This window comes from Manis javanica, chromosome 15 (assembly GCF_040802235.1).
Source record: "Manis javanica isolate MJ-LG chromosome 15, MJ_LKY, whole genome shotgun sequence".
NCBI classification, from domain to species: domain Eukaryota; kingdom Metazoa; phylum Chordata; class Mammalia; order Pholidota; family Manidae; genus Manis; species Manis javanica.
The window spans coordinates 5,208,092-5,231,114 of NC_133170.1; the positions used below are offsets into that span (position 1 = coordinate 5,208,092).

At 39.2% G+C, this 23,023-nt stretch overlaps 1 long non-coding RNA gene across 1 annotated transcript in view; it reads left to right on the forward strand.

Annotated features, from left to right (window-relative positions):
• Positions 1-11,217: 11,217 nt before the first annotated feature.
• The window catches only part of LOC118970433 (uncharacterized), a 32,827-nt gene continuing 21,021 nt past the window's right edge, over positions 11,218-23,023 (forward strand). The window contains exons 1-3 of the long non-coding RNA XR_005058373.2: positions 11,218-12,955; positions 17,400-17,483; positions 18,846-18,895. This is a non-coding gene — a long non-coding RNA (uncharacterized lncRNA). The remainder of the gene's footprint in view (positions 12,956-17,399; positions 17,484-18,845; positions 18,896-23,023) is intronic.

The following is a 23,023-nucleotide window of genomic DNA, read 5'->3' on the forward strand; positions in this document are numbered from 1 at the left end:
TCTCTGTGAAGCCTTCACTGGGACTCTGACGAGAGGTAATCTTTTCTTTCCTTATTCCAGCAAACACGTATTTAAGGAGCAGTGACTCTGTCCGGAGGCATTCGGGATACAGTTAGAAAAATTCTCACCTTCACGGAGCTGACATCTTGGTGGGAGATACACCGAGAAGCTAAAGAATCTTGTTTCATGGTCCCTTTTGTGTGATGCATTCATACATCTAAGCTGCCTGAAATTCTAGTTGTAATTTTTAATAATTTTTAATTTTAAATAAGATAAATAAGGAAAATGTGTTGTATGGTGGGTAACAGTAACTGTTAAGAGAAAACCTAACTTGGAAAGTAGGTGTGTTAGTGTGTTTGGGCTGCTATAACAAATCCCACAGATTGGGCAGCATATAAGCAACAGAAATTAATTTCCCACAATGTGGAGGCTGGAAGTTCAAGATCAATATGCCAGCAGGGTTGGTAGGGTGAGGGCTGTCTTCCAGGCCACAGACTTCCAGCTGTATCTTCACACGGCAGAAAGAGATGTAGCTAGCTCTCTGGCCTCTTCATATAAGGGCACTGGTCCCATTCAAGAGGGCTCTACCCCTGTGACTGATCACTTCCCAACGGTCCCCTTCACCTCCTAATACCATCACTGTGGGGTTCAGGTTTTAACATCTGAATTTGGGGGACACACAAGCATTCTGCCCAGTGCAGTGGGGTAGGAAATGTGGGACCATAATGTTTGGAGTTGAAATAAAGGTGGTCAGGGAAGGTGGTGACTGATAACAGAGGTGAGAGGCTGATACCTAAGGAAGACCAGGACCAAGAGCCTGAAGATGAGTATGCCTGGCATTTTGCAGGAACAGCACGGAGGCCGGCGTCACTACAGCAGAGTAACCCAGGGACATTTGCAGAGGAAGACGTCAGGGGGTATAGAGGTGGGGTCACAAATGGCCTCATGGACCAACTGTAAGGTGGTTGACTTCTACTCTGAGTGACGTGGGAGACCACGGGAGGTGTCTAATCAGGGGTTGCAAAAGGGTCCTCTTGTGGCTTCTAGGAAGGCAGAGAAGCAGTGTGGAGGCAGAGAGGAGTCCAGGTTTTATGAAGCTTTATACAATTTGGGCAGCTGTCTCTTAAAAAAATCATTAAAAATTACAACTAGAATTTCAGGCAGCACGGACGTATGAATGGGTTACACCGAAGGGACCGTGAAACAAGATTCTTTAGCTCCCAGGTGAATCCACCTCTGAGCCCACATGGAAGGGGAGGTGTCTCGTCCATTTAAGAAGCTGTTGTGACAGCCTGAGCAGGAGACAGTAGTGGCCTGGACAGCGGCACGGCAGCAAAGGAATCATGGTCAGAGGGTGCGTACATTTTGAAGACAGCAGTGGCAGGACTGGTTGACAGATTAGATGTGAGCTCTGAGGGAAAAAATTAGAAATTTTAAAAATTAAAATTATGTCTGAGATCTGTAAGCGATGTTCATTCCTCCTCTGTTTTAAGTTGTCTCCACCACACTGAAAATACCATAAACTAAGTTATTTGTTCACTAACACCCTCATGCGCTGTGAACAGGCGGTAGACTTTGCTGGGTCTGGTAACCCAAACCATTATGCCCTGTAATTTGACTCCTAGATCTTTCTGGATTCCAGTCATTCTTCCTTAAAAAAAAAGTCACACTTAAAAGAGAGGAGAAGGTGTGCCACAGCCGCGTCAGGGAGTGGCGAGTGAATCGGTGGCAGAAGTGCGGTGGGATTCCAGGGCATTATTGAGACTTCATTTGCGATTTGTGTTCTTGAAGCAAAGGATGAGGAAGAATAATGAGAAGCAAAAGGTCGGGGAGTCTGTGGAATCACATACACTAGTTTGAGCACCAGGGCGCCTGTGCCCCTTCACGCACAGGGGGAGGGAAGCGCTCGCGTGGGAAGGCAGGTCGCCAGAGGACAGGCCGCAGTGGGACACTGGCTCCCAGTCCTACCTCAGTCCTTCTCTGGCCCTGTGAGCCTTCTTTGAAGATAAAATGGAGACCTGAATACAAAATCCAAAAATTAAGGATTCAACATATTGTATGTTAAGCAGTGAGTGATGTCCACTGGTGGACAAAAATAGCTACTGCTGTATCCGTTACAAGCAGTCGGGAGGATATAAATTTAACTCCAAATCCTTTGCCCAATACTACCAATAAGCAATTAATATAGGTGATGGTGACTGTCAAAATTTTCCTTCATCTTCATTGCTCCACGGTATGAACCCAGAATTAGCTAAGAGAATCCTCTTTTTTGTTACCCTGATGGGGTTCATCCTTTTACAAACGATGCCGAGTAGTTACCTTATTTCTGGTTTATATTCTTTTAAAGAACAAGTCTATTACCATGTGGGAATTTGCAAAAAAGAAAGAGTGTGAATCAGAGAAGAAAGAGACTGTTAATAGCAATTTGGGACATGAAAGAAAGAAACAAGGCCAGTTAAGCTCTCAGACGCATTCTTTCTAAAATAGACTATTGTAAAAAGTATTGGAGATGCCTGCATGCAGTCAGAGTGAGTGTTACCAAGATACCGAGCCTGCAGACTGAAGACCTGATACAGCATCAGATAAATATTCTTATTCCTTGTGCTATTTTTAACCAATCTTAAAATTCTTTTACAGTTCAACATCTAAGGTTTTAACATTTTGTGTAATCTCTTTGATTGGTAACCGTTTCTGATTGTATAAACTTAGGCTTTTGAGATAATTAGAAGTTATATTCTGGTTAAAGTACAGGAGTCCTGTAATTACCCACTGCATTCCAGTGGGTAATTATCTACAGTTGTTATATATTTTTTCTTTGTGGCTGAGCAGACCAGCTCTATTATGATATAGTTGGTGCTTAAAATGTTCGCGCAGGAACGGGAGAATATGATGAGACTGCTGCCTTCATTTACGGGGGGCAGGGGAGGGCGAGGGGATCATGACACGGTGTCTAGATTCCCGTGTCAGTGTTTCACATGTGCCACAAATGGCTTTAACATGAACTGTGCTCACTATGTAGTTGAGTTCAAGCCCTAACCGATGGCCAAGGTCAGGTGACTCTGCTGTGCTTTATGTATCAAAAGTCATTAAAAGTTTCATTAGGCTTATTCTCAAGCTGTACATTTGGAAATTAAATGTCAAGAGGCTCAGCATCTCTTTAGGAACATGTTCTCTTCAAAGTAATAACAGGTTGGGAACAAAAAGTTTATGGTAGAAACTAAAATGCTTTAAGTGGACATGATTCTGTCCCCTTTCTGGGGAGACCAGGGCCTCTTAGTATTTCTAATCTTATGTATCCGCAATATATCATGAAGACAGCTTTAAAGTGGTATTACTGTCTCAGCTTTGAAGATCCAAAGGAGAGGCAGACCCTTCAAGACAGCAGACTCTGGATCGGAATTGCATTGGATTCCTTCTACCCTTGCTGCCATGTCAAACAAAATGCATTTTAAAAAGCTGTAAAAGCTAACATGAATGATTGCAAGGGATATGCTTAGAAGCTACAGGAAAACGAGGCTAGGGTAATTCACACAGTGTGTCTCTGCACAGGAACCCCATTAAAGCTGCTATACAAAGAGCTGCCTTAAACTGGACTTTCTCTGAGCCAAACTTTTGTGACATGTACTGGATGAGTTTTGAAAGACCTGATTTAACTCTGGGCATCTCTGGATCTGTGTACAAAGGAGACACACAGATGAGAGGATCTGGGAATGCTGACGCTGCTGTTCCAATGCTGGGACATGTCCAGGGCGGCACCTTTCCTGGCGGCACCACCTGGGGATGTACATCCCCTGTAGCCAAACCTCCCCCTGGCCTCGTCCACTGCAGAGGTCAAGGAGGTCTGGAAAGGCAACTGTCTGACCAGGTGTTGCAACTTTTACCCCCACAATGCACAGCCTACAGCACATGACACATTCACTCTGGTCTTTGATACCCATGGTACTTTGGAAAACTATTAAGAATAGATGACAAGAAAGACCTTCATGTCTTAGGACCTTCTGTTTAGTAGGTTGTTATTACAAGCACACCTCGTTTTATGGCACTTTATTTTGTTGCATTTTGCTGTATAGTGTTTTTCACATATTGAAGGTTTGTGGCAACCCTGCTTAGAAAAGGTCTGTTGGGGTCAGTTTTCCAACATTTGCTCACTTTGTGTCTCTGTGTTGCATTTTAGTAATTCTACCAATATTTCAAACTTCTCCATTATTGTTATATTTGTAGTGGAGATCTGTGATCAGTGGTCTTTGATGTGACTATTGTGATTTTGTCTTCCGGGGGCGGGCACCACAGACCTTGCCTACGTAAGATGGTGAACATAATCCATGAACATTGCGTGTGTGCTGACCACTCCACAGACCCGATGTTCCCCATCTCTCTCCCCATCCTTGGGCCTCCCTATTTCCTGAGACAAAACAATAATGAAATTAGGCCAATTAACAACCCTACCCAAGTGTTCAAGGAAGAGTCACACGTCTCTCATTTTAAATTAAAAGCTAGAAATGATTAAGCTTAGTGAGGAAGGCATGTTGAAGGCCAAAACAGGGCGAAGGCTAGGCCTCTTGCAACAAATAGTTGCCCAAGTTGTGAAGGCAAAGGAGAACTTCATGAAGAAAATGAGAAGTGCTGCTCCAGTGATCACACGAACGATACAAAGCAGGACGGCCAAATTGCTGATGTGGAGAAAGTTTGTGTGGTCTGGAGAGAAAAATCAAACCAGCCACAACGTTCCCTTAAGCCAAAGCGTAATTTAGAGCAAGGCCCCAATTGTATTCAATTCTATGAAGGCTGAGAGAAGGGACGAGGCTGCAGAGAAAAGTTGGAAGCCAGCAGAGGACGGTTCATGAGGTTTAAGGGAAGAAGGCGTCTCCGTAACAGAAAAGTGCAGGGGAAGCAGCAGGTGCTGATGGAGAAGCTGCAGCGAGTCACCCAGAAGATCAGCTGAGATCATTACTGAACGTGGCCGCACCAAGCGATAGTTTCAAAGTAGATGAAACAGCCTTCTGTTGGAAGAAGCTTCCATCTAGGATTCCACAGCTAGAGAGAAGTCAGGGCCTGGCTTCAGAGCTTCAGCGGACATGTTGACTCTCCTGGTAGGGGCTAATGCAGCTGGTGACTTTAAGTTGAAGTCATTGCCTATTTACCTTCCCCAAAATCTCAGGGCCCGTCAGAAATATGCTAAATCTGTTCTTGCTCTTCTCCGCAAATGGAACAACAAAGCCTGGATCACAGCACATCTGTTCACAATGTGGTTAACTGAATATTACAAGTCTATCTTTGAGACCTACTGCTCAGAAAAAAGATTCCTTTCAAAACAGTACTGCTCACTGACGATGCACCTGGTCACCCAGGAGCTCTGACGGAGATGGACAATGAGATGAACGTTATTTTCATGCCCGCCGCCCAATATCCATTCTGCAGCCCATGGATCAAGGGGTCACTTCCACTTTCAAGTCTTATTATTTAAGAAATACATTTCCTAATACTGGAGCTGTCATAGTAAGTCCTCTGATGGATCTGGGCAAAGTAAAACGAAAACCTTCTGGAAACAAATCACTATTCATTAGATGCCATTAAGAACATTAGTGATTAATGGGAGGAAGTCAAAATATCAGCATGAAAAGAGCTTGGGAGAAATTGATTCGAAACCTCAGGGGTGACTTTGAGGGGTTCAAGACCCCGGGGGAGGAAGTCACTGCAGATGTGGTGGAAACAGCAAGAGAACAAAAATCACAAGTGGGTTCTGAGGATGCTTCAACTGCATCTATTCAGAAACCTGAATGGATGAGGAGTCGCTTCTTACAGGTGAGCAAAGAAAGTGGGTTCTTGAGATGGAATCTACTCCTGACAAAGATGTTGTGGAGATGGTCATGACGACAAGATTTAGGATATTACATTGACTTCGTTGATAGGGGCAAGTTTTGAGAGGATGAACTCCAATTTTCAAAGAAGTCCTACTGTGGATAAAATGCTGTCATGCGGCATCACACCCAGAGAGTTGTTCGTGAAAGCAGGAGTCTGATGATTTGGCAAAACTTCACTGTTGTCTTTTAAGAAATTGGCGCAGCCTCCCTGGCCTTCAGCAGCTGCCACCCTGATCAGTCAGCGGCCACTGACATTGAGGCAAGATTGTCCACCAGCAAAAATGTCACAACTTGCTGAAAACTCAGATGATGCTTAGCATTTTTTAGCAATAAGGTATTTTTAAGTCAAGCTGTGTACACTGCTTTTTAGACATAATGCTATTGCACACTTAATAAACTACAGTGCAGTGTGACCATAACTTGTATATGTATGCACTGGGAAACCAGGAAATTCATTTGACTCCCTTTATCATGAGAAAACATTATACCCTGATTCTAAGGGTATCTGGGATATCATAATGATACACGTTCTGTGTTTGGCTACAAGCAAAATCTACTTTCTAGTGAGTAGCTTATAAATCTTGAAATATGTTGTTTTAATATCCACAAATTATCATGAAAATATCCCTTCATAACAGATGTTACCTTTTATCATATTTTCTTGATGTTTTCAAGGACTAGTAAATAATCTTCCTCTTTTAAAATCTTGTCTTGCTAATTTTTAATTTTTATTAAGTGTTCTCATTGATTTTACAAGTATTTTTAACGCCCTTCTGCAGCAGCACAAAGCAGAGCAGAATGGCCTCAGGAGAGGCATAAAAACAGGAGTTAAGACAGCCAAAGCTAAACTCTTGATTTCAGATTAGTATTAGAGAAAAAAATTTGGGGACAATTTTGTAATGTATGAAGCCTTTGTTAATGAACTCTACCGTTTTTAGTGAGTATGTACACTCATACTGCCTTTATCTTACTTTGGTCTGACTGGAGCTGTTTGTAAGCCTGGCGGAATATGAATGGTAAGATCCCCACCGTTAGGGGCACAGGTCAGGACTTGCGTCTTCATTACACCAAGTGCAATACAGTGCAAGCTTGGCAGACAAATCCCTTCTTTCCTGGAGTTAATCCCAGGTCCTAAAGCATCCTGTCAGTGACCACGTGAGTCGGGCAGCTCCTCCAGGTGAGGTTTGCTGGGTTACACATTTCTGTCTTTTCCCTGGGGTGTCTGTTGAGAGATTCTCCTGGCCTGCGTTAGTAGAATCAGGATTATGGGTTCAGCTGTAGAACGCTGTATTCCCATTTACTGTATTCTTGTTTGTCTAAAACAGGTTTTCATCTCAATTCAGGTTTATTACTTTCATAATTTGTCATAAATATGGGCAAAATTTATATGATTCTCAGAGAGTCACCTTCTTTGATTTATAAAGTGAATTCTCAGCAATACTGTTTTAAGGTATGAGGATCAAGATAGAATTTATTATTTTGGTTAGATAAAAATATGTTTCAGCTTATGTTCTGGAATGTAGTCATTTTTCTAGAACTATTATTTCAGGGAACTTAATGAAACTTGTTTGAGGCACACAATAGAAAAGCTCCAAACTGATGAAGTACCTACTGAAAAATTCTTAGGTCTTGATTTGACTGAAAAGGAAAAAATAAACATGTAGTAGACTTGATAGACAATGTTCCAAATATATGTATTTAAAAAATATATCTAATTAAATACATCTGCCAATGAGTTACTCTAATACTAGTAAAAAAAAGTTACCTTCAAATAACAATACAAAGCAGTAGAATCATATGTCATTGATGCACAACAGAGAAAAGTTAGGTGACTTATGACTATTTGAGGTTTATCCTATTTTATTCAGAACTTAAAATTTCTATTGATTTCTGTAGATTTTAGGATGTACCTCTTACACTTAGGTTACCCAAGAAACTGCAAACTGTGTTTAACTCATAAGGGAATTTAGGCAAGAAGATGAAAGAGGAGGAGACGGAGAAGAAGGAAGAAAAGAAGTAAATGTCTACATTTAAACTAAACTAAATATTTTCAGTGTTGAAAATTAATTTCTAAATACTTTCCATGTCTCAGGTATAAAATGATATGACTTCCAGATTCCAAACTTAATGAAATTCAATGAAAATGACTTCCCAGAAATGCATAAAAATAGTTTTAAGTGGAAGCATTAGCAAGATTTACCTGGACAAGGCGTGAAGTGTTTACTGAATTTATTATTAGAGCTGCCATCATCCAGTTTAATCTAACAATTCAGCTTTTCCTTTTTCCTCATTTTTTTGCCCTTAAGAGACAAAATGACTAGTCGTGGAGTTCTAGGTGAATAAAGGCTAAAACTGAGATTCAAGCTGTCCAACGAGGGCGAAGCAGATCTGGGGCTGCAGCTGCTGTGGGCAGTTCACCAGGCCCAGGAAGGAAACGAGCTGTGCCGTCCCCTTGTTCTAGGCTGGCTGTTGGGAGAGGTGCTTTCATATAGATACAGTTATTGTTTTCATTTAAACATTATAACTCTGTGAAGTTAAGCATTATTACCTCCATTTATAGTCACTGGAGTAACATACTCAACATTATATTATGTGGAACTTCTGGATGGACTTTCAACTAGATCTGATTGCATTATGCTTATAATTTTTGACTTATAAGTTTGGTTTAAAAGTGGTTAAAAATGCACATTAAATTCAAACAAAAGAATAGCCAAATCAAAAACTTATAGTATTGGTGCTGAATATCAGAAGTATTCTTTTTCATGTACATGTAAGGTTTTACTAAGGAAGTAAATCAAAAGAAAATTACTGGCATTTTCCAACAGTACTGTAAAAGCTACAGCTGAATATTAGAATCACACGGAAATTTTAAGAATGCTGAAGTCCGGGTCCCATTCCTAGGTAGTCTGATTTGATTGATCAAGGATGGTGCCTTAGCATTGTTTGTTTCGTTTTGTTTTGTTTTTAGCTCCCAGAAGTTTCTGATATGTAGTCGTGGTTGAGACCCTGTGCTGCTTACACTATGGTATGACTCATTAAAGCGTTTAGTGTAAGAGAATTGGGGCTGCATGTGTAGCATTCATTTTTAACAGCCCTTTCACAAAATGTGTACAGTCATTCATATATGATAATTGGTAAAATTCTCTTCATTCCCTCCATTTCATGTTCACACAGATTTATACTTCTGATAAAATATTTGTGCTCCATGATATTTGGGAATTGTTCGTACACTTTAAGATCATGTATTTTTTTTTGAAAGAAAGAAGGGGGAATCTCTTTAGAATAATACTGAAGAAAGTGGTTCTTACGTTTTCTCCAGTGCTTCTTGGAATGCTGCCAAAAAGCAAGCATTTATTTTGAGTCATTCAACATTTGTTGGTGTGGGACACACACTAATCCCTGGTTGCGTGATAGCCGTTTACATGGGAGAGACATGCACATGGCAATCACTGAAATACTAGAATTTAATCTCTTTGAAATTCTACCTATAAGTTTTAAAATTAAACAATTAACATTAAGGCCTATATGTGTGTTGATATTATCTGAGGGTGCAATACCTGCTTCTGTGAAGATAAAATGCAGTCCAGTTGTTTTCAAGACATTATGAACAATGTACTTTACTTAGCCAATGTAGACTTGCCCTTAACCTATCCAGATCTCAGGAGAAACAAATATTTCTCAATTTTTATTATTATTGGTTCGTTTTATGTCACTAAAGCACATGGTCTTGCTGAAACTGGAGAAGTTATTTCCTCTGTCACTCACCTCTACCCACCCGCAACTCTTCCGTGACCTGTGATGAGGTCTGCAGACAATGGGGGAAAAAGTAAGGACAATTTGGAAGCAGGTATAGAAAGTGCACTTGGAAGTGTCTCCCTCTCCTCTGAAGGGAGGAAGTGAAATTAAGCCAACAAAATATTTCAAACACACAACAAAATATTTCCTCTTATCTGAGCCCTAGTGATAAAGAAAAAATTCAGCTATTAAAGAGTTTGCTGCTATGTTAACAAATTTGGAAGTTTTATTGTGGCAGATTCCCCATATCCCAATCAGTTTCCAAGAAAAAAATTGCAGAGCAATGTTTGCCTTATTTTGGAAAGTTGCAAAGAAAACTGTTGTAAACTTTCAAATTTAGTAAGAATTGCATTTGTTTTTCAAGTGATGGATTAGGTACATTCGAAGAAGAATTGCTAAATAAATTTTGGAAAGGAAGTATTGCTTCAAGTTTGTCTGGACCAGAAACTGACAGAAGGGAAAATGTGTAATATAAGCAGCCTCAGAGGAAGAGAGCTAGACCTGGTCTTTCTCCACCAAAGATCTTACCGCTTCACCAGAGTGTAGTTCACACCTCCAGGTTTGGAGAACTGACATTTTCATTACAATCGACATATCTTATGACTCCCTGATCTATTTCTTCATGACTTTTTAACCTACAAACTTTGGCATTGATTGAAGCTTTGGGGTTAAAGAGTATATTTCTAAGAGAACAAGAAGTTCTCTGGAATAAAACAATTTGAAGACAGACAGAGGCCTTCAGTAGATGACAGGAAGCAAAGATTCTGTGACTTACGACAAGGAGGAAAGAGCATCATTAGGCACAATGATCATGGAGCCTTTTGTCCCGCCCTGAGTGGTTAGTCACTAAACCTCTTGAATTAGCTAAATGCACCGTGAATGTTCTGTCTTTCTCATAATGAGACAGAAAATTGATAGACCTGCACTTAAAAAGAAACATTTTTAGATTGGATTGTATAAAACACGCCTTGCTTACACCATGACGGAGCCCACAGGTTTCTTTTAGTTAAGGCTGGACGACAGGCACGGGTCACTGTTTTATTCCATACATTCTTCTCAAAGAGCATATTTACACTCTCAGATTCTACAGCATGAAAATGATATCTTTGTGGTGTGAAGCATGTTTGGCATTAAGAATAGTGTAACATGAAATATTTCAGTATGTGTTTTACAGTAAAATAAGGGATCTATTTTAAAGTCAAGAAAATTTTCCCCAGATTGGACCTGACAGATTCAGGTTTAATGAAGAGACAACTTAGGAACTTTGCCTGCATTAGATTCAATTAGGGGCATTTTATCCCTTCCTCCGAAACCATAGTGCAATTGGAAATAAGGCAAGTGAGAGTTAATTTAAAATGGTTAACAGCTATATTCAGTATTGACCTGTAATTAGACACAAGTTAGAAATATACATATATATATATACATATACAGATACATATAAATCACAAAAATATGAATCAAAAGTCAAACTGTTTTCAACACAGCTATTGAAATATATGATTGGGCTTTTAAAAATTTACATATTTTTGATTTTATCAAGAACTGTGAGAGAATGAGAAGACATACATGTTGGAGAAATAGTTTTTCTAAAATTGTTCTTGAAAATGCATCATTTATAATTTCTAAAAGAGATTACTACATTTAAAGTAGACACATTGCATCAGTCAAGATAACCCGTGAGCAGATTTTGCCCCTATAAAACAAGGCTTCAGAGGACACACACATGGTACTTATGGTTATTACCCATCTTGAGAAGCTCAGTCATCTACCAAATCTCATGTTTTTGTTTTGGCAGCAAGCAGATACTATAGCATGGGCTAAGAAGGAGGCCTTCAGTAGATGGTCTAGGGTGAAATCATTCCTTTCTCAAGTGGCTATGAACTTGTCCTCTCTCTTGAGGAGAAAGTATAGAAATTATCTTTCATCTAGAAATGATTTGCAACTGTGCTGTTAGCTGGGCATGCAAACTTTATGCATATTCCAATCACAGTATGTAAATTTTATGGAATGTGTTTAACTGAGAATCAGCTCTTCAGTAACTTACTACAGTGAAAATCTTTCAAGTAGAGAGAAATAATATTAAAACATGGTCAGGTTGTCTCTAACCTCCCTCTCCCCATAAAGAAAAAAAATTAACACTTAAAAAATTCCCACTTCAGGTAGTATGTCTATTGAAATGTTTTTCTTTTATAGGAACAAGACCCTGGGGCATTTGGAGAAGAGTTCGCAGCAATTTCCTGTTCTGCATTAAGGATTAAATACTTATTGCCGCCTTATTTGTACACCCTTTCCTACCATTCTCATGTCAGTGGAAGTACAGTAGTCTGAAGTTTGATGCATGAGTATATAACATTTAATAATCGTTCTAGTCTTTGATCTTCTACCACATAGATCCTAGAAGCCTGGTCTCTCCTACTGAAGGAGAGGCTGAGGGCACATATTCAGGAGAGTGGGCAGGACGGATGTCCTGACGATGATTTGCTAACAAATCTGTGCAAACTCTTGGAACCAAATGTCAGGATTCCCCAAGGTAGAAGTATTTTCAGGGTGCCTATATATTATTTTGCGGATAAAGAAATAGGCAAATCTGTTTCCCCTGCACCCCGACTGTGATTAGAAATAATTTACAAATTTGAATATTTAGTTAAAGAAAAACTTTCAATCGATTAGCAGAAGGCAAAAGCTGTGTCTTGTCTGAAGATATGGAATTTAGACCAAGGTTGAAACATGGTCCCTGCGCACAGAGAACCAGCAAGATCACGGCACAGATTTGAAAGAAACTGAGTATGATATGGGACATTGTGTATTTATATTCTGATTGTGTGGCCTTGGCTATAAAGGAACAATTCAAAGAAAGGCAAGGTCAGTGTGAAATGAAATAGGGACAGCTCTGTGAAGGAGGTGGGATTAACAGGGCATCCTTGAATGCAAAAAAGAATGACAAAATCTTAGGCTTCTGATTACTTGACACAGTTTTGACCTTAGCTTTAGTGCCCGGTTATCTTTTCTTCAGGGAAGAGAACCGATCCCAGGGCTTCACTTGCTAATTATATTTTTATTCCTAAACCACTGCTTATACTCTAAACTTTTCCCTGTTTTTATCTTTTTGGTCTTGGTGCTGGTCACCATAAACCTGAGGTGGCTGAGTTCAATGATTCATACAAAGACATTACTTTGATGAGATTAGTGGTTTTTCACTGTAAAAATCTAAGTTTACATCAGATCCTCAGGCTCATCAAATTAACAAGGCACTCCTTTGGGGGCCGGCTGTCATGATCACTCCAGTTCTTAAAGAGGTGAGTACTAGAATTTTCTATCAGCGCAGTATAGCTATTTATAGCAGTTTATATCAGTGCCATTTGAGACTGACAGACCAGTCCAGGTTTGCCTTATTAGCCTATTTTTTCCTACATCATTTTGATTCTTATATTTGAAAATGGTGTACTGACATGTTTTACTTCATATAAAATATACCTCACACTAGGTAAATCTGAGAGAAAACTAAAATAATATGTCTGCTCTTCAGAGATTCTGAAATTGGTTTCAAGGTAATTTGCAGAAATAGTATATTACACCCCAAAATATATGCCTCATAAAAAAAGAGAAATAAAGTCTCCTTCTCATCTCTGCCAATTTAATAACAAGAAAGCTTATACTGAGAACATCAGTTGCTCCATTAGCCTTCATTAAAAAAACAAAATTCTTGATTTAAATCCATTTTTTCCTTCACTTTAAGTCACAAGGGGAGGGGATAACATGAATGTAATCTGAGGGACCCGGGGCTGAGGGCACATATGCAGGAAAGTGGGCAGGAGGCGATGTCCTGAGGATGATTTGCTAACAAATCTGTGCAAACTCTTGGAACCAAATATCGGGATTCCTGGAGGTAGAAGTATTTGCATAGTTGCCTGTTTCTTTTGTTGAATTTCTCTAGCTTTGATGAACTTACCACAGCTACAAAGGAGCTGAAATTGGGCTTTTATGAGATTCTTCAAAGTAACTATATTCCATTTTCTGAATTGTTCATAACCTCAGTACTGATGTACGAATCTATGTGTGTGTATATCTGCATATGTGTGTGTGCATGTGTGTGTATATATAGAGATATATACACACAAATATACATGCCCTGTACTTAGTAAGAACTCAAAAAGTTTTTAAAATAAATTGATGCTTCCTGTTTTACATTTTTCCTAACAATATGACAGTTATCATTGAGCTAAAATGCTACAAAGTAATTGTGTGATTAGTAATAAAACACATCTACGTTGTAGTAAGGCTAATCAATATTCTGAAGTGTAGAAAACAAAATTAGGCTTTGTTGGAAAATATTATGAACAACATAACAGTAAATTCCCATACTCCAGACATGAAATATATTAGATTCTCTTGTGCTACTGTATAATCATGTATGATTGACTAACATTGGGTTTTAATGCTAAATAATACAGGATTCAATATCCAGAGAGCCAGATATATTTTTACTGACATATTTTAATTCAACAAAATTTTTTGAGAAGCCAACTGTTTTTATTTTTCAAAAAAAGCAAGATCCGTGTGTGTGTATTCCTTGAAGCATCCTGGTTTGACTTTTATACAGTTCATATTTTAGATATTTTATAGAAAGTAATATAAATCCTTGAACTCAAGATTAATATGGTATCTTTTCCACTGGTTTTACATGGCGCCTAGTGCCTTTGACTATATAATTTTGGCTTGGTTCTTTGTGAAAACCTTTGTTTAGAATTGTTCGCTCTTCTCAAAATAATAGAAGTGGGCCATATATAGACTGGCCAATATTTAAGATGAGAGACAGGATGGATTTTTATTTTTAGGAGCAGAGAAGACATTTATTCTATGCAACTATTTAAATTCTTAAAAACAAATGAACTCCACAGTGAAGTTTCTTTACAGCAGAATGTAATAAAGATCATAATCCATTGAATCAGTTACTTTTTCTTGCAAGAAACAGAAACCCATTTAAGCTAGTTAAGAGTGGTGTTTATCAGAGGGATGTGCGTGAACTGACAAAGGAAATCTTGTGAAAATCTAAGAACAACAAGTACAACAGCCCTAGATTTCATGGAGAAATTCAGGATTCGATTGCAAAAGTTTGCAAAATTTCAGCCCAGTGTTGTGCCATTACCAAGGCTGAGCATTCGGGACCGTCTTTGTTTCACTAACAACCTGCGCCCAAAGGATCTCAGCCTGTAATAGATTCTTTGGCCCCAGCAAGAGACTTAGATTGTTATACAGCCTTTGTGTGTCTGTGATAAGTGGCAGGCTTTCTCCGTGTTTCATAGTTCATTCTCTCAAGAAATAGAACATTGCTGATCTAATCATCTTCCCACCGGTACACCTGGTCTCGTGGGCCCTATGAACTATGGCCTCGTGGTGGGGAAGCAATGCGACATCTCCACTGTCAGGCAGTTATTTTAACTGAATCCACTTCTCCCTTTCCTTTACCAGCTCTTGATGAGCGCTGATTGCCTAATCTCACCCAGTCTTTAAGAAAGTTTGTGGGAATAAGTTTTGACTGTAAACATAGGACTAATCCCAAACTGGAAGAAAGGAGATGTGATCTGTTCTTCAATTACCAGTTAGTTGTGACTGGGGGAAATAGTATTAAAAATTCTCCATTCTCATGGTCAGATTATTATCTGAATTAAGCCAATGTTTTTCAAACTGTTATTTTGCAGAGGTGTTTCATAAATATCCATAAATTCTTTAATTAAATTTCATTTCTTAATAAAATTGAACCTTCAAAAAGAGTATAGTAAAAAAACTCACACAAAAGCATTAGATACCAAATTTTAACACTTTGAAGCCCAATATCACATTGACTTGTATTCTTGTTGATTGACTTTCAGGAAAGTAAATGTGGTTATACAGTTGAGCTTCTGAAAAAAGAAGTCTTTATGTGTTTTACATACTGGAGTTTGTAAGCTTTCCCTTTTTTTTTTTTAAACACCGCATCAGACATTTTAGTCATATTTCCTGTTAGTGAATTCCATGGATGTTTTGTTGAATTTAAGCAGTAGTCTGGGTTTCAGCTTTCTGTGCCTCCTGAAATGAATTCCTCGTTACCAGGTACGTAACAGGAGGGCTTAACCCTGGCTTGTTCTGTACAGGGGAGCGTCAGGTACCACCTTAGTGGCAGTGGTTTCTTAAAGTTCCTGCTGCTCTGGATGGGGTCCCTCTCCCCACTCATGGAGGATGCATTCCGGCAAGGCAGTTTCCAGCCAGAACAGCAGCGGTTCCAGGAACATCCCACCAGGAGACCGAGCTTGGGATTCCACCTTCCCGTTCCAGTGGACCTTCCGGTTGGGCCTGTGTCTCTCAGATCTGTCTGTGACTCCGAGGCCAGTGACAGGAGAGGGGCTCCATTGGCAGTGCAGTTATTGATCTGTGTGTTTGTATGTGTGTATGCGTGTGTCAGAGCGTGTGCATGTGTGCATATATGAGAGAGAGAGGAAGGGAAGAAGTTGGGAGTGAGATTAGTCGATGATATATTTGAGCATTTGATCCAGTTCCAAGCTGTCCTGACCTAAACATCTTCCTATTATTATTTTTAAAACAGCTATGTTTTCTGACTTAAGAATTCTCTCCTAGGTTTTATATGAAGGCTAGGTAAGGGTCCTCAAGCTTATCCATTTAGGTTCTATTTAATTTATCATTTTTCTCCCTGTAATCAGAGATTTTTGTCTAGCAAACAAGCAGATTATTAAGCAGTAATAATTCATCTTTCTGTTTTACATCAAAGATTCATAATAGCAAATCAGAACTCCTAATCAGCATTAATTGAAAGTAAAATCAGCTAAAAATATACATCATTATTAGAGATATTGGCTGCCATTTTTGAAAATTTGTAAAGTCCCGAAGGACCCCTCAAATTAGAACTAGATCTGTAGTTTTCAAGGACTAACTTGAATCATAGATCTATTTGAATTTTAAGTTAGTATATTGCTCTTGCCAAGAAAGAAGAGAGGAACTATTGCTAACTTTTCATTTTCTATAGGAAAAATTTAATGAAGTAAATGTATTTTATATGAGACCAAAATGCTTCCCTTAAGGAATTTCCACTGTAACGCATCCTCTCCCAAAGTAAGGTTGTTTTATCACTCACATTGTATAATTTGCCCCTCATGATGCAGCTTTCTCTTGCGAAGTGGTCAGGATCAAATCCTTGAGCCCTGTCTCCATTGTGGGATGATAGGAAGAGGGCACAGGAGTTTAGGATGATAGGAAGAAGGTTCCTGAGAAGTTAAGCTTCCAGCAGAACAGGTTGCCCAGATAATTACTCAAGCTTCGTATCCCTGGAGTCTTACTGGTCATACTTTAAAATCAGCTCCCAGGTGCCCAGATCCAATGACTTTGGCAGTTTTGGTATTACTCTGTTTGTGGTAGACAAAGAGACGGAGGGGTGCACCTTCAATCAGTATGGTATAATCATCATGTTAGCACTTTATGAATTACAAAAACATCTACTCTTTTCCAGTGGAAGGCTTTTGAGAGGTTATACTATGGCTATCACTTATTTTATTTTCAAATTGAGCTGTTCAGAGCAGAAATAGGTTGCTTGAGGATGTTTTTTAAGTTTCCTATCACTGGAAAGATAAACTAAGTGGACATTTGATAAAGATGTTTAAGAAAGAACTCGACATTTTTCTAAATAGTTCTATGAGAGTTTGGTGTTAGGTATTTCTAACTAAAAATACAATTTTTGCTTTTTTCCCGCAGCCATCTGAATCCTTTCTGCCTAGATGAACAGAGAGAAGAGAGAAGCATCTGGCTCCTTTTTCTGGGATTATGGTGATGCTGTTGGTAAGTAGACCAACATGTGCAATAGTTGAATTGTTATGAATTTCAGTATGACTTTACTTAAAATCGAAGATTGGGGACCTAGAACAACAAAGTAAGTATAATATGATGGACACTTCATGTCATATTCTGCTTTCCTCGACATTCCTGTCTGGGAACCTGGAATTTTCCTTGAATCTGGCCACTCCTCTGGAGACCATTATCTCCAGGAAGATGAAAACAAGATACCCTGTAATGACCTGAGAGCAGAAATGACCTATCTTATTAGTATGCTAAATAAAACTGTTCTCATTCATTTATTTCCACTTTGGAAGGAGTGGAAATGCCAGTCTTAAGAAATCAAACTTTCCATGGACATTTGTAAGAGTTTGGTTCTGGAGCAGAGGTGTCAGAGTAGAAGGAAGAACTGTTGATATGCTCTGCTGAGGAACGTAGGTTATCATTTGAAGAACGACGTACAGCAGGGAAAGAGGTATAGCCTGGACGAGGCTGGCTAAGGCTTGATTTATTTATTCGTTTATCCCCATTTTTTTCTTTAGTTGAATCTCAGAGATCAGCAAACTAGAAAAGGCTTTCCTTTCATAGGGAAGATGAAAAGGGTAGAAAAAAGAGAATGTGAAAAGGGAATATGAAAGTAAATAGAAAGATAAACTTCTAATCTTACATATGGACAGTATGGCTAGCCGTATCTGTGGCAGAAATTAAGAGAAAGTTCAGAAGCTGCAGTATTTCCATGATAACCAGCATCCTTTTAAAACCTTTCACAGTTTTTTCTTTTCCTCTTTTTTTTTGGTGAATTGCTCTAGGAAGCACTGATTAAATCCCTAGTGTTTGAAAGAAATTGTTTTTGAGTATTAGAGCACACAGATTGAAGTCAAAAGAATATTGGGAGCCAGGGAGAGAGATGGATATGTCCGTCTAGGATTTTGTGTTTGTGCACATGGACAGCAGAGAGGGATTTGAGAGGTAGATGCCTATAACGTTGTTACAGTCTATCCCTTCTTACTCAACTTAAGTGTTGAAAACATGTCTAAAACCAAGGTCCTTTCTCCCTGTTTTTCCATATAAAACTAAGGATTGAAAATGAAGGAAAAAGTGGGAAGCAAGGTAAGATGATGAGGTCTACGTTACTATGTTAACTATTTTTTATGTTCCAAAGAGCATCACAAAAAATGTACATTTGGGGCCAGTGATGCCTCCACTATTTTTTGTCCAGTAATTGCTGAGTAATTTAGAGGATTCCGAGTGCACGGCTCAGGCCAAGATCTCGTGGTCTCAGAACTTAGTTGGTCAGAACTTTAATTGAAAACAATAGTAAAAGATAACATTGACCTTTATTTTCTAATGTTAATGCTTATTTTGCAGGTTCTTTTGAAAAGGAAGAATACGTCTATGCTGGATGCAAATTCAATAATGTAAGTTTAAAGATTCAGTATTTGTTGTGACATAATAGTTCACTTTTATGAAGAAAAATATGTTCTAAGGGTTTTAAAAATAAGACGTATTTCCAACTACTGGCAATTCTGCACACCACACTGTACCCTATACTTCTGCTTATTGCTATCTTTTGTTTAAAATTCTTCTCTCTCTGGAACAACAGAGAGTTCTGAAAGTAAATGTGATTATAAGTGGCTACCGTGGAATTGCTTTGCTGGCGTGTAGCACTTTCATATCCTTGTTTCGCTTCAAAGCCAAATGCCGTATCTATGAATGGAGAAGCCGTGCCAAGCCGCGCCGATCAAAGCGCACTGTGATCTGAACTGGGTGAGGCGTAAACACTATGGACATGAAAGGCGAAATTTCCTTTGTTAAATCTCAAGTGCTCATAGTTTCATTTTCTCTGAATGTTGCTTTCTTGCATTAACTACAGATCGCATTTCTAAAATATCAGTTTGTGTGTTTCTGAAGCTCAGGGATGAACAATCAGCATAGGGTTATGTTTCTAGAAAAAAGTGTGCCTGTTCAGGGCTAGGAACTTCATAGGATTAGATGTCACAGATGATGTCATGTGAGGCCAGAGTGTTCCTTGGCAAGTGTGACATCAAGGAGGGATAAATAGGTGGCTAAAATAAATGAGGATCAAAGTTTATAGAAAATTGTCAGTGGTGGTGGTGGAGGGATTCTCTTGCGATCCTTCATTTAACAGATGAGGAAACTGAGCACCAGTAACGTTACTTACCAAGGTCATGTATTTGATAATCAACAGAGCTTAGCCTTAACCTTGACGCTCTTGACATTTCACAGCTCTTCCCTTCTACTCTGTTCCATCTGGGAATTAAACATTTATTTATGGTGCTCCCACGAAGAGCTTGAAGTGTGTATTTGCTGTACATACATGCTTATGGATACAGGCCAGTTTGCTATTATCACTTCTGTAGAGGGAGGGTAGTCCCCCACCCCAGAAGAAATAGACATGTGAAATAGACACCAGAGCTGTGCAGTGGGAGGGGGGAGCTCGAGACCTCAGAGCCTATGAACCCCTCACTGCACCTCTAGTGACTTATGACACAGCACAACATAATGCTCTTTGGTAGTAGGAACAGGGGCACAGAGTGCCAGATACGGAATTTTCATTTCCTTTTTTGAATGAGTGTCATTTGATATGCAATCTTATATTAGTTCCAAATATATAACACAGTGGTTCAGTTGTTATCACATTATTAAATCCTCACCCCAACTAGTGCAGTTACTGTCACCACAGGAAGATGTTACAGAGTCATGGGCTATATTCTCCATGCTGTACCACCATCCCCATGACCAACTTATATTATGATTGGGAATTTTTGTGCCCCCTTTTTCCCCCTCTGCCTCCCGACCTCCCCCAGGTAACTGCCAGTCACTTCTCAGTATCTATGAGTCTACTGCTATTTTGTTCATTTTATTTTGTTTTGTTTTTAGATTCCACAAATAAGTGAAATCATATTGTCTTTCTCTGCCGGTATTATTTCACTTACCATAATACCCTCTAGGTCCATCTATGTTGTTGCAAATGGCAGGATTTCTTTCTCTTTTGTGGCTGCATAATATTGCATTATGCATATGTACCACCTCTTCTCTATTCATTCATCTGTTGATAGATACTTTGGTTGCTTCCATATCTTGGCTATTGTAAATAATGCAGTGATAAACATAAGACTGCATATATCTTTTCAAATCAGGGATTTCTTTTTCTTTGGATAAATTCCTAGAAGTGGAATTACTAGCTTATATGGTATTTCTATTTTTAGTTTTTTGAGGAACCTCCATACTGCTTTCCACAGTGGCTGCACCAATTTACATTCCCACTAACAGTGTAAGAGCGTTCCCATCTCTCCACATCCTCGTCAGCAATTATTTTATTTATTTAACAAATAACTTATGTTCTTTCTTGTCTTTTGGATAGTGGCCATTCTACCTGGTGTGAGATGATATGTCACTGTGGTTTTGATCTGTTCATTTCCTTTTTCAAAATTAAGAAATAATGGATAACGAATTCATTTGAATAATAATCTATTCAAAATTTACCCCTCTCTAATTGAGTGAGATTTCTTTCTCTGTAGGGAATTTTGTTGAGTAAATTGTTTGCAATCTCAATCATAACAGTAATTTCTTACTTGAATTTTTACAACTTAAAAAGCACTTTTAGCAATGTGATTCTGTTTAATTCTCACCATACGGCTGGGAATAGATCTGTGTGGCCAGTATCACCACCCAGGTCTTAGAGAGGAAGAGACAATGCCTTAGAATTGTGATTGAATCAGACACACCTGGGGGTGCCTGCCTGGCACAAAGCCAAACTCTGACATCAGGATGTAGTGAAAGACAGTGGGCATTTACAGCAGGGAGCCATGTGAGGCAAGTGGGTGGCCAACGCCCAAGGTCCCGGGCTCCCCAAAAGCTTTTTAAAGGCAGGCCTTTTAAAGACAAAATCGTGGGAAAGAGTTGCAGGGTGTGTGGTCAGCTCATGCCCATCTTCCGCTCGGTCAGTGGTGAGGTGACGGCATCGTTTCAGGAGTCTTAGCTCCCAGTCTTCTGGCTGGCCAGTCTGGGGTCTGCATGCTTGCAGTCAGGAGATGACCCGTTTGGTGGGGGTCTAAGTTCCTGTACAACACCTCAGGAATACAGGAGTCAAGACTTTATGTGTAGCCTCGAGGAGAAACTAGGAGTCCTGTGTCTGTTCAGCTTGCTTTAACTTGGTTTGCAAACTCCCATTTTCTTTAATCTCTAATTACTCAGCCTAATTCCCACACTCTTTGTCATGACTGAGGGACCCCAGGTTCTCTTTGTTAATGAAGTCTGAAGGGCATCACCAAAGGGGTCTGCTTGTGCTGGCACAGAATGGCTGCACAGTTAGTAACCAAGTAGCAGGAAACCCAAAGCACCCTCCCTTTTCCCCAAACTTCTTTACGTCGATTTACTGATTTATTTCCTCTCATCTGTTATAGGAAATCACTGTATGTATATCTACATCCCCTTTCCAGGAGATGACAACTTAATGTAGGGACTGAAAAAATTTAAATACAACCAAACAATTGTATCGACAGATTATCTATAACAGTTATTTACAACTGTTAAGAGTTATTTGAATATGGAAATTATAGTTTAATTTGTCTATCAATGTAATTAAAATATTTCAGTCTTGGGTGTACTACTCAAATTCTTTGACAGTCTCTTAGGAAAACTGGACAAAATTCTAGAAAAATTTACTTAACTTTTTAAGGACTGATATGTAATGAAATGATGATCTGATGAGTAAGATTACTTTTTCTGATCCTCAAAACAAGTCTTTGAAAAATACACTAAGGAGTCTTTAGTCTAGTAGAAGACTTGTGAACCCAATGAAACTGGGTTTCTAGCAAAAGGTAACTTTTTATAAACCCTAACTTTTCAATAGAAAGAATTTTGTTTTGTTTGATTGCCTAAACTTTTTCATAGGAGTAAAAATATTATAAAACAGTTGATAGTGTTTGTGGCAAAGAAATCCCTGAGCAGAAGTGTATGGTGGGAGTCAGGTATTTCAAGAAGCTGTTTAATTTTGCAAACACTGGAATAATCATGTACTGCATCAAATTAATTATTCAGTAACAACGAGGGTTTCGGGTTGGGGGAAACCAAGAAGGTGAGGTCACAGGGGCCAAGGGAAGAACTTCACGATTTTCATGAGCAGATGTCTGGGTACGTGCTTGGGTCGGTCAAGTATCTGGGTCTTGAGATGTGACCATTGAGTCTGTCAAAGTCAACACTGTTGGTGCACATGACTAAGAGGGGGTCCAGTAGACTAGAGTAGGTCTAGGAATGTGAGCAGTAAGAGCAGACAAATCTTTAGGGAGCTTAGTTGCAGGGACCACAGAGATCAGGCAGGGGTTGGAAGAAATGTGGTCCAGGGTTGTTGTATTTTAAGATGGGAGCTTTTCCAGTACAACTGATAAGAAAAGTGATAGATAGGTAAAAGTTGATAACAGGGATAAGAGTAGAAAAAGCTTCAGGAGTGAAGTGGATTTGGAGTGGAGACATGCGGAAGGTCTTTTTTAATGGATTCTCTTTTCTCAACGAAATCAGAAGCG